The sequence below is a fragment of the Diachasma alloeum genome, unplaced genomic scaffold, assembly GCF_001412515.2.
Source record: "Diachasma alloeum isolate Michigan unplaced genomic scaffold, Dall2.0 Dall_scaffold_00364, whole genome shotgun sequence".
Lineage (NCBI taxonomy): Eukaryota > Metazoa > Arthropoda > Insecta > Hymenoptera > Braconidae > Diachasma > Diachasma alloeum.
This window is the reverse complement of record NW_021680503.1, coordinates 521,964-535,140: the sequence shown is the minus strand read 5'-3', so window position 1 is coordinate 535,140 and position 13,177 is coordinate 521,964. Positions and strand designations below refer to the sequence as shown.

Genomic DNA, 13,177 nt, shown 5'->3' with positions numbered 1-13,177 from the left:
AAGATCACTGAGAGAAAAATCAGAACTTCGATTTGCAATAAGAAAATAGTTGACGCAGTTTGGTGAACGATACGATTTTTTTTTGTATGCGACACATAACATTATAGTAACTTCACAAGCGTGATTATTGCAAATCAAAATGCAGTTAAACTAACCAAAGTTCAAAAGTAACCACGACAAATCAATCGTGATTAGACCCGAGTCGAATATTAGGACCTGAATTCCCCCTTGAACACCTATCATGAGTAGGAGTACCAGGATGAAGTTAGGGTGTATTTACATTCAGAAAGACCCCCTGGTTTCCGCCTGAACGTGCGAGTTATTTCCAAATTCCGAGGGTTCAGGAGAAAAACAGGAGGTGTGTTAAACCTATTTATCGCCTGCACCCCCTAAAATGTTTTCCACTCCATCCCTCCTGGAAAGAACCTACAAACCCTTTGGAGGTATTTTTTTTTTATTTTTAATTATTAACATGAGAAGCACGGGTGAAAATTAAGGTCATACTCAAGGGTCATATATAAGGGTCAAAAATAACGGTCAGAAATGACAGTCAAAAATAAAGGTGGGAATTTCAGTAATTTTCACCGCAAACGGAAATGAACAAAATAGTGAGCTACTCAATCATCCTGGCTATCAGGGTTAATTCAGGGGATTTATGATTCCTTTTCATTCGACAGGAGGTGAAGGGGGAAAAAAGTATCAGTTGAGAAGGGTTTTTACGCCTTTAGGATGAGGCAGGATCATATAAAGAGTTATTCAGGATGTATAGGATGAATAAAGGAGGAAAAAATATCTCAAGGAGGTAATAGGGGGGAATAAGGTCCAGATATTCGACTCGGGGAACTATAAAATAGTTGCAATCACTACATTCCATTGTAGTAATTACTTCTCCGGCCATAGTTACCGTAACCCATGAAAAATTGTTGAGGATTTTTTGACTATAATTCGATGGAGATGGAATATAGTCAGAAGAATCATATTTTTCTCTCAGTGAAATTTCAGGGAAATTGGAGAAGAGATTTATAATTTTTATTTGCGTTTTTAATAATAAATAAATGTTTTCAGGAACTGAATGAAGACTTAACGATTAGAATGTTAGAAATGAGAATTCTCCATTTGGAATCTCCATTTTTAATCAAAACCTAAATTTTCAATACTAAATTACGAAAGTTCCGTTTCTATTGATTTTTCACAATGATTATTGAATTCCAGAAATTAAAAAATTGGGATTTTAATCGGAAGAAATTTCAAGGGAATTCAGAGAAATGATTCATGGTTTTTATTCAGGTTTTTAATAATGAATAAATGTTTTCGAAAGACGAATGAAGACTTTGAGATTAGAATGTTGGAAAAAATGGAATCGCATGGAGAGTTGATTACAAATTTTCATGAGAGTGACATTGAATTCGATTCAAGAAGACGAAAATTATGAGATTTCAGATTTCATCGCAAATTTTATGAAATTCAAGATTTTTTTAACAGCAGAAGGATGAGAATTTCCAATTTGAATTTTGAAAGTGACTGAATTCTCCGACTTCTATTAATTTTCGTGGAATTATTGAACTGAAACTTCTCTCTATTAATTTTTCACGATGCCTATCTCACAGAAAATGAAACATTTGGCATTTTAATGGGCAGAAATTTTCTGAAATTCAAAGATTTTTAATGCAGCGAGTAACTGTCAACGATAATGAGAAACTCAAGAAAAAAATAACACTTCATTAAAATCACGTAATGTTTTGCATGAACATTAATTAATTGCTCATCTCCTTTAATGTCCCAAACAAATTACCGGACTTAAAGGACCAAATTACCCAAAAATATTTTCCATTTTGCTGCAATAATTCTCCAAAAAAACACCTCCAAAATATCTCTATTTTTCGATTTTTCTAAGAGCACTCATGCGACTGAAATCCCTCAAACGAATGCATTCGACATTTTTCGATGCAAGAAAAATATTGATACATCCACTAAAAGCATGAACTCACCAGCAGTTTATCGCACATTGTCCATGCAATACGAAGCAAGTGGAAAATACGAGTAACCCCGGTCATTCATTCCCTTCTCGTTGATTCAATGATCGCATTGTATCGCATTAACCGACAGCCCGGTGCCGCAGCCACTTCAACTGCTGTTTTCTAGCTTTTTTTAAATCTTTTTAACAGCATTTTGATTGTACACCTATTGTTTACGACCATCTGCATTCATTGCAACGAGTAAATAGTCCCAACACACCGCCCCAACTCGTCAAAACGTACGCAAACACTTTACGACACTTTAACGATTGAAATAAAACATTTCAATTTCTGAATTTTTAGGATATGATTGTAAATTGTTTATTATTCATTTGGAGTTGCCGATAGATTGCAAATCAGCGGGCGCACGGGGTAGACTAAACCATTTTGCATCATGAGGAAAATACGGTTTGCATAGTAATTTTTCAATTTTTACCGCTCCCCAGCTCCTCTCGTGAATATGCAAATCAATTTGATTACTGCGAACAACAACTCGTATTTTCATAGATTACCCGGTAAATCCATTCGTCAGTTGCACTCACGGGAATTTCATGAGTGTCGCGAGAAAATTTCGATTGAGAGAAAATACAATCCATAGTCGATTATAATCCATGTTTGAATCCCAATTGGGGATTTACATTCATTCATCTCGGCACAATTCACATGTGAACTCAATGACATCGATTGAACAACAACTTGGAAGAGTCAACCGGAAGTGCACGGAGAGGAATTTATTGTTATCCCTCAGAAGTCACGATCGAACAACACAAACGTGACAGGTTCACGCCGCGGATCTCACTGAGTCCCCGCATTTTCCGGCGAACCGCTCAAGTTTCCAACCCCCACCCCCCGGCCCACCCCCCGTACGCAGGCGCAGCCCCAAAGAATCAGCGGCATACAGCACCCCGTTCCATCACTTTGCGCATCCATCCAAAAATACCATAGTTTCGTTATTTTATTAAAACGCGAGAAGAAGAGGATGAAGGAAAAATGGAGACGGCATGGCATTTCCCTGACGTCTCAACTGGATGAAATAATTTAGAGGGTTCGATGGGAAGAGTCATGGGGAGATTGACGTGAGGGTTTATTTTTGAAGACGGTGGTGAGAATCTTTGAACACAGTTTTTAGAACATTATTGATAACTTGGTGGAGCCAAGGGGAGATTTCCTGGTTATTTTCGGAGACGTTAATCGGAATTAGGGGGTAACATTTTTATGGAGTTGTTTCACTGGAATTTTGAAGAATTTCGGCATTTGAAATTCGGAATGGGATAATAAAGTTGATGAAGATGTGGTGTTTCACATGAAATAATTCAGAGGGACTCGATTGGGGGAGTGAAGGGAAGATAGACATTCCTGGTTATTTTTGAAGACATTGATAAGAATTTGTGGCTTAATTTTTTATTAAGTTATTTCACTGGAATTTTAAGGAATTTCGGGATTTTAAATGCGTAATGGGATAATAAAATCGATAAAGATGTGGTATTTCACTGAGGTTGCAAGTGGATGAAATAATTTAGAGGAATTCGATGGGGTGAGTCAGTGGAAGATAGACTCTTTATTTTTTAAAACATTGATAAGAATTTGTTTCACTAAAATTTTAAGGAATTTCAGCATTGAAAATTCCGAATGGGATAAAAAAATTGATGAAGATATGGCATTTTCCGGGCGTCTCAGCTGGATGAAACAATTTAGGGGGATTCGATGGCGTGAGTGACGGGGAGATAGACATTCCTGTTTATTTTCGAGGAGATTGATCGAAATTTTTGGTTTAAATTTTTATCAAATTATTATTTCTCTGAAATTTCAAGGAATTTCGTCGCTGAAAATTCACAGTGGGTTAAACAATTTGATGAAAACTGTACATTTAAAAACATAAAATGAATAACAGGAGATTTATCTGGAATGAATTAATTATCAATTTCTTATAATCAAAACATTTTCATTAGAATAAATTCATCTGCAACAAAAATACGGTTTAAATCGACAGAAAAATTTCAAATAAAGAGTTTTATTTCATTGAAATGCATTAATGCCTGTCATTAACTGTCAACAATAATAAGAAATAAATTTTAAATCAAATTCACTGACGATTTGATTCTAAAATTGCAGATAAATCTCCGTTTTCAAATCTTGTTCATTAATTTCTTCAGAAAAAATTAATCTAGCCAAATAATTAAAAAATACACGGGACTGACGATTTACGTTATTGAAGCTTCATCCATCCAAAAAGCTCTCACAATCTCTCATCTTCCACTCTATTTTGAAATTCAGTAGCAAAGTTATAAAATGGTACAAGCCAATTTTGACTATTGACCAGTTTTCAATGAATATCTTGGAATCTAAAGGAGATAGTAAAATTGGGGTTATAACCTTTTTTATAGAGCCAATTGAGTGCTACAATAAATGTAATTACGAAAATTTCGCTATCTCCCTTAGATTCGGAAATATTCCTCAAAAACTCAACTGGGAGATGAGTCGACTTGAACCGTTTTACCACTTCGTTACTGAATTCATCATTTTTTTCTATCCAGATAAATTTTTACTGCATAAAAATCTCGAGTCATCTTAGCAAGTCCACCGACTTTTGCTTGACCCCGAGAAAATTAAGTCACGACTGGAGTAATTGAACATTCCACCTATCGTCACTTTGAAACTCAGTTTCCAGCGGTGGGTTGAGAGACTATTCAACAGTAGGAGATGGTCAAACACCTCGTGGGAATGTGAGGATCACATTTCGTGAGTCCAGTGCTGAGGGAATATTCTATGCATACGAAAGGTGACAATGCTTGTTCGAAAATTAAGATTACCCGGGAGAGAATATACGGTTCGAGTGGTTGCGAATTGCGGGGCAGGGGGTGGAGAGCAGAGAATGAATGTAGTTTGGACGGGACTTGTGACTCAAGCTGGGATGCAACATCGCGAACGGGGGACCGATAAACCGTGCGCACAGGCATGAAACGAGTATTGTGAGCTTGTGGTGCTCCAACTTGGACAAGTTTTAATTTCGTCGCAGTGACACCGGAAAACCTCGCGCCACAATCGCTGGGAAGTTGTCAGTGACGGGTTTACTTTCATTCACTTCCGTGGAGTTATTAAATTTTTTGGGATCCTGGGAGCTTAATTCGGGGTGTTCATCCTCTCATGAGTAAGTGTGTCTTTATTATGGGTAATAGAGATACAGTGTCAGAAAAAAATTGAAATTTCAGAGATAAAAGGCGGAGAGAAAAGTTGGATAAAAATTGCTCAGAAAATTATGGCAAATTTTACTGTGCGAGAGGTTATCGTGGAGTGAAATGTAATTGAATGACATTAACAACTCATTTTCAATATGTAAAAATTTTTAAAAAACCGTTATATCAAACGAAATGATCTGAAATGTCAGTGGAACTGCTGCCACTTAAAAAAATGTTTTCCAAGTTTTGTCCATAAAATTATAATTTATTACTACATTATCATTTTTATACATTAAAATAATAACAAAATTAATTATCACTCCACACTTTCCTCTCCCCCACTCATTAAAATTTCTCCCAGACTTCATGAGCTTATTTCCTGCAATTCCCTTTCAAATATTAAGTGAAAAACTGATGGACCGCGTGGCACGCGACAAAAGCCCGTGCGAAGAAATAAAAAAGAATTGAGTTTTATGGTGAATGGCTGACGTGAAAAAAATTGTTTCATTTCTCTCTCCATTCGCATTTTCGTCGTCGTGCTAAAAAATACGAAAAAGCATCACCGGAAACCCTCATTTACATCGTTTCCATTTTCTCCATTTTTTTTTTCATTCGGGAGGTACATTGAAATTGAAAACGCTCGGTACCCAATTTTCCAACTTTGCGCCCCCCATCCCCCGCCCCGGCGACTCCTTGAGCTCTAGAAAACATTGGGTTTGAATTCCATCGAGAAGTGGGTAGCTGGGGTAGCTAATTTATGCACTTGGCGTACCTGATTCATCGTCAAAGTTTCGTTCGATGCCCTGCGTTTAATTTAAACTCCCCTGGGTTGAACGCCAACGGTTAAGGTTGCTACGGCTTCATACTTGACAGTTGTACGCATCGAGTCAAGCCTTTCATGAATTCCACTGAAAAGAAATCGTTTAAGTTCACTTCAATATTTTCCCACGAGTTTTACCCCCTGTAGACTTTATTCTCAGGGAGAGTTTCACGACATAATGAGAATTTTCAGCGGAAATTTACTGAGCAGCAATTTTTACGGTTACGGTATTGATTGATAATTCCAGGTAATTCAATTAGTTCTGACAGTTTAGAGAAGAACTGAATAAGTTGTAACTGGAATGAAACTATTTGAAATTTTCCCATTTGTTTCAACAATAATTTTTGAAAATTATTGTTAAAACGAATTCATTAGCGAAGTGGTAAAATGGGACAAGTCAATTTTGACTATTGACCAGTTTTCAATGAATATCTCGGAAGCTAAGGTGGATAGCTAAATTTTTGTTACAACTTTTTTTGTAGAGCTACAATAAATGTAATTACGAAAATTTCGAAAATCTCCCTTAGATTCGGAATTATTCCTCAAAAACTCAACTGGGAGGTAAGTCGACTTAAACCGTTTAGCCACTTCGCTACTGAATTATTAAATAATAATAATTAAGTCAGTTTAATAATTCTCACTTTTTTAGTATATCATATTCAATTTCCCTGATGTAAAGATATGATTTAGGGGAAAAAATAATTGAATTTCAAATTTTTTCATTTGTTTGAACAATTATTTTTGAAAACAATTAATAAGTAAAAATAATTGATTAATTTCTGAAGCTTTGTGACCCTTACGAACCCTGAAAATTTTTGCTTCGTTTTAATTTACAAAATTGTCTTATTCTCTGATGTAACAATTCGATTTAGCAGAAAACAATAACTGAATTTCAAATTTCACTGAATATTCAATGAGATTTCAATCAAAACATGAATATTCAGTGCAAAATTACTTACAATTTTCAAGCATAATTTCAATTAAAAAATATATTCTTTTCAGCTCTGTAAATTTCAATATTTTCCAGCAATAATTTAACTGAAATTCAGTCTCCACTCACTTTCCCACAAACATTCGAATTTTCGATGACAAAATTTTTTGAAATTTCAGTGAAATCTCATTGTCGTAAAAAATTCCAAAAATGTTCAATAGTGTAGCTCAATTCTCTTGAAATTATTTGAATGTACCGTATCATTTAACATTCAATATTTCAAAAACTTGTATCAAAAAATTCCTTGTATGCATTTCAGTAGAGAAGTGGTAAACCGGTACGAGTCAATTTCGACTATTGACCAGTTTTCAATGAATATCTCAGAATCTAAGGGAGATAGCAAAATTTTTGTTAAAACCTTTTTTATGGAGCCGATTGAGAGCTACAACAAATGTGTGTTTGGTGAGGAACCAGGTTTAGGGTGGCTGTGGGAAAAAAATGTGGAGGGAGATGCTGGAAAATTAATGATGGCACTGATTATATAAATATCACTATTTATTCGTGGGATCGAACCACGTCGTTAATATTTTATGCACTCTTTGGTAAATTGTCACTGTTGATAGTCTTCAATTTTAATAAAGTTGAATCACTGATAATGGTTGAATTTTAACTAGTTATTGTGGTGATGTACTGAACGAAACGGTGATCTTACAAAGACCGGTGATGTACTTGGTTACTAGTGAGCTAGGTGAGGTTCAAGAAGCCACTGTACTCGATGAGGTGCGATGTAAGACTTCTACAGGTGATTTTCCCGAGATAGACTTGTACGGTGAGAGGCTGAGCCTAAACTGATTCGCGCGTCTTTCGGTGACTTATGACTGATGACCCGAAGGGTCCCGGAGATTTTCGAAGTAGGCCGATGGTCGACCAGAATATTCTGGAATTTTAGTTGCGTTTCAAACAATGTGGTTACGAAAATTTCGCTATATTCCTTAGATTTGGAAATATTCCTCAAAAGCTCAACTGGCAGACAAGTCGACTTGAACCGTTTTACCACTTCGCTACTGATTTAGAAATTCCTTCATTTTTCAATTTCTCTCCACGCAGTAATTGTGATATCAGAGCCGGAAAGTGTTAAATGTTAATGACAATTTCCAAATCATCGGAAGCTGGGGATTAGCATCTCCAGTATGAAATATTCATCTTCTCGTATGCGGGTATGGACCCCATCCATGTTTTATTTACCCCCGTCAGATGGGAAAACTAGATAACATTGAATGGAAGATGTATACCGTGGCATTACAGGATTTTCACGTCTCTTTTGCGTTCGCGTTTACGTGTTGTGTATGGCATTTTCCTTTTCTCGATCAAGACCCGTGTGCACCTTGACGAGAGCCCTTTCAAAAGAGCCAACGGAATTCCAAGGAGTGAAAAAGAGTTCAAACGAACGGCGGAGTTAGTCAATGCACCACTTCCCATTCAGCCGAGGTGAAATAAGAAAAAAACCGGGCATTTTTCAACTCCAGACGGAGAGAGGTGGAAAAAAATGGCAGGGTAAACATTGAGAAGCGTCTTAGCTCGGGGTACTTCGAGTGGTCAGGGGACGGAGAGGATTAAAGTGGAACGCTTCCATTTGGGTCAGACGGGGAATTAATTAGGTTGATGGGTTTCTTCGATTCGAATTAAGAATTCACAAGTCTTGTTCTTTCAGAAGTTTATGAGATCGGGGGGTGGGGGTGAGGTCATCCCTAGTTTTTTGAATTTCTGATTTTAGTTCCTACTTTTCTCTCTTTTGAGAGGGAGGAAGAGAAATTTTTCATTCGAGAAAATATTTTATGTGATGTTTAAAATATTTTTACGGACATTTCTGGTATACTTTTCGGAGATTTTTGTCAAGAGTTCCACGGAAATTTCAAGGAATTTTGACATTGAAAATTCCCGATTTGATGGAAACATCATTGAAATTGGTGAATTTATGTTCAATTAGTTCATGATAACTAATCAAAACCAGGGAATTCAGGTAAATATATTCTTGAATTTTTTATTGATTCAGAATTTAATGGAATTTGGCACTGAATATTCATGATTGGAAATTCAAGTAAATTGTGGAATCATTGTTTTTCCTCAGCTCAAAAGTATGGAATTTCGTTGAATTTTCAATAAAATGTCAAATTTTATGATTTTTCTTCTATATCTTTACGAAATTACTAGTAAATTATCTATAAAACTATTTTTTTTGTGTTAAATCGAACGTCTAAGAGAATTCTGATATACTTGTTGAAAACTTTTGTCAAGTGACAGTTCCACAGAATTTTCAAGGAATTTTGACATTGAAAATTCCCGAATTGATGGCAAAATCATTGAAGTTTATAAATTTTAATTTAATTAGTCCATGGAAATGAATAAAAATCAGGAAAATTCAGGTAAACATATTCTTCAATTTTTTATAGTTTGAGAATTCAATGGGAATTGCCACTGAATATTCATCTTTTGATTAGAAATTCAAGTGAATTATTTCATCTTCGTGCTGCTCAAAAGTTTAGAATTCCGTTGAATTTTCAGTAAAAAATTGAATTTCATCATTGTTTTTTCTTTCTCCTCCCAAAATTACTAGTAAATTATCTATAAATATTTTTCTTGTATTAACTCGAACGTCTGAGTTTTCCCATTTTTCCATTTTATATTCAATTCAGCATGAAATTTGCCCCAAATAATGTTAATTCATGAAAATTGTTCTCTCTCCGCATGAACCTCCCCAGCTTCCTTTCTCCGGTGCCCTCCGGATATTTATTCCCGAGACTTCGTAAACTATACCTACACTATTAATGCGCACAGAGAATTCCACCCAGTTTCGAGCCCGAGAATTTAAGACGCTACCCAGATAATAGAGAAAGATAGAATAACCCCAAGACGGCGGGGGGTTTAGAAGTGGGCGGTTATTAGCTAGTGAGACGAAAGACTCCCCTAAGAACCCCAACAATTAAGTGGAGAAACTTTGAAACATTAATTCGCCCACCAGTGAAGATTTACCGGTTGAAAAGAGTCCCAGGTAAACTCATAAAAATCATCCCAGGGATGTAACATAGATCGCAGATGCGCAACATAATGAGAGCATTAATCACAATATTTTTCCCCGTGTATTATTAATTCTCGTCGGACAAATACGTCGGAGGGAGAACAAAATCTGCCCTGAGGAGCTCCGCTGAAACATGAAAAAGCAGAAGTACCCCAGAGGCCATTTTTTTCAACTACAGTATTAATCTCGGTAGTTATGAAATATAAATGACAGAGTCGTCGATGTCGACAGGTATTTCCATGCTTGACCCACATCCGGAAGGGAGAAGCCCCTTTTCAAACCTTCCAAAGGCCCTTTTCAAATGCACTTAATGATCCAATAATTTTTCGATTTTATTTGATTATTCCGCGACAGTAAGTTGGAAAATATATTAAAGGAAAATGAAAGAAACTGGATTTTCATTCAATTATATCATTAAAATTTAAAAAAATCAAGAACATTCAGGCAAATATTTTTTTCTAGTGAAATTAGAATTGTAATTTTTTCCCCTCAACTGAATTCAATATCGTTCGTCCGAAAATGATTGCTAAACTCTTCACGGAAATTCAAGGAATTTTGACATATTAAATTAACGACTTCATTAAAAAATCAATGAAATTAATGAAGGTAAAGTTTTTTTAAATTATTCCATGAAAATTGATGAAAATCAGGAAAATTTAAGAAACACTCGAGATGCAAGTGTATTTTTTCCAACTCCAGGATTAACGTTGGTAATTATGAAATATAAATGGCAGTCGTCGATGTCGACAAATATTTTCCCGCTTGACCCACATCCAGAAGGGAAAAAGTCCTTTTGAAGTATTTTCAAAGGCCCTTTCCAGTAAGTAACCTGCATTGAATGCTCCAATATTTTTCTCCATCTTATTTAATTATTCCAAGACATTGAGTAAAAAAACATATTGAAGAAAAATGCAAAAAACTGGATTTTCATTCAATTATTCCATGAAAATGAATAAAAAACTGGAACATTTTAAAAACACCCCAGATGCAAGCGGATGTTGTCCGCAACATTGGTGTTAATCTCTGCAGTTATAAAATATAAATGACACACTCGTCGATGTCGACGGATATTTCCCCGCTGACCCACATCGAGCCGGGAAAAAGCCCCTCTCATCCACGAAATTCAGCGCAAAATCGAGATAAGCAAGCGAACCGCCTCTTAATTCTCCAATATTTTTTCCCATCTTATTTAATTATCCCCAGAAACTGAGATAAGAAACATATTGTCCCGATCCGAGTGTTCACGCCAGTGGAAAATTATAATTGAATTTAATTAATTCAAGGAAATTCTTGATGATTCTCCCCTGAACTTTTGACCTCACTATCACCTTGCACCAATGTGAATCTTGAATTATTATTGGGATTACTTGGGCTCGGGTTATCGATTTTCCACACTGATGAACATTCTGAGTGTATATATGGTAAGTGGCTTTCATTGATTTTCGATGAGGTCACGTGAATTTTCGACGACTCTAAATCAAAGTGGCTTTAATCCTTCTGTATTTTTTTTTTAGTCGGTGCATTGAAGTCACTGCATTGAATAGCAGCTGACGGCAATAAAATGGGCGAAAGCTTTTCACTCGACGTTTGTAAAACTCGGGGGGAGAACGAAATAATGCCTGTTGAATCGATGTTCAATTAGGGGAGGGCCTGTACACCCGGGGTTTTTTCAGAATTATGATATTTAATTTTGTTTTTTGCAACCCAGAGATGGTATACACAGAGAAATAAGAAATTCAGACGAATAAAACTTTTTATTGATCATTTTTTACTCGCTTCCACAATATTTTCGTTGAACATTAATAAAGGTAATAAACAAATTTGTTATTTAATTCATATAACCCACATATGACACCCATAATCTTTATTCTGACCTTTGTGACCCTTAATATGATCCTCGCGACCCTCATTTAACCCCTCGTGACCCCTATTCTGAACCTCGTGACCTTTATTCTAAACCTCGTAACCCTTATTCTGAATCTCGTCACCCTTATTCTGAATCTCGGGACCCTTACTCTGACCCTCGTGACCCTGATTCTTACTTTCGGGACTCAATCTGACCCTTATTCTGACCTTTGGGACCCTTAATCTGACCCTTATTGTAACCCTCCTGACCCTTATCCTAACTCTCGTGACCTTTATTCTAACCCTCATGATCCTTAATTTGACCCTCATGTTCCATAAGCTGACCGCTGTACCCCTTAATCTGACCTTCTTGACTCTGATTCTGATCCTTTATTATGACCCTTATTCTGACCCTCGTAAACCTTATTCTGATCCTTAACCTTACCCTTATCCTGAGCTTTGTGACCTTTAATCCGACCCTCGTGACCCTTATTCTAACCCTCATGACCATTAATTTGACCCTCATGTTCCTTAAGCTGACCTTCTCGACTGTGATTCTGATCCCTGTGACCCTTATTTTGACCCTCATGAACCTTCTGAACCTCGTGACCCTCATCCAACCCTCATGACCCTCATTCTGACCTTCATGACCATTTTTTTCACCCTTGTAACCCTTAATTGTTGAGTCTTAATTTCGAGTACCAAATTTTAATCACCAAAAGTCGATTTGGATTTTCATACTACAGAGAGATTCTATTTAAAATAGGAAGTCAGAAAACTTCAAAACAATTTGTGAAACTTTAAGCTAGAGTTGACCAAGTAAAATCGACATTTTTCTTTTATTCTCCGAGTGACAACGCAACACGTTCGATCGATTCTAAATTACTCGTCAAATCCGAAGAACGAAATGAAGTCTCCGAGCTCCCCCCAGAGGCCCTTAGTTTCCTCCAGTCTGGGAACCCCCCTAGGACCTCATTTTGGTCGAAACCCTCCAGAAAAGAGCACTAGAATCTCGCGAATCTCAACTGTAGCCTTCTTTAGTCTCTGGCTGGAATGATCTCTGATAACGAACGGCATTCGCCCATCATTTTCCGTCTACAGGGGCCATTTCAATGCGTTCTTTTCTCGTTATGCACCCTCCGCATTCGGGGTCTCATTGCGAAGCGTCGATGGACCTCCATGCTTCCTCAAGTACACCATTACGGGGGATTGGTGAGTGAATTCATCTCGGAATTCACCCATTCATGGTAACTATATTGCGGTTTTTTTTCAGTGGTGAAAGTCGTGAGGGTGATGCCGGGGGGGGCGTAATAA

The 13,177-nt window shown here is 36.6% G+C and overlaps 1 protein-coding gene across 1 annotated transcript in view; it reads right to left on the bottom strand.

Annotated features, from left to right (window-relative positions):
- The window catches only part of LOC107041372, a 189,280-nt gene extending 186,494 nt beyond the window's left edge, over positions 1-2,786 (bottom strand). The window contains exon 1 of the mRNA XM_015261895.2: positions 1,989-2,786. The gene's annotated coding sequence lies outside the window, so the exon portion shown is untranslated. The remainder of the gene's footprint in view (positions 1-1,988) is intronic.
- Positions 2,787-13,177: the final 10,391 nt, after the last annotated feature.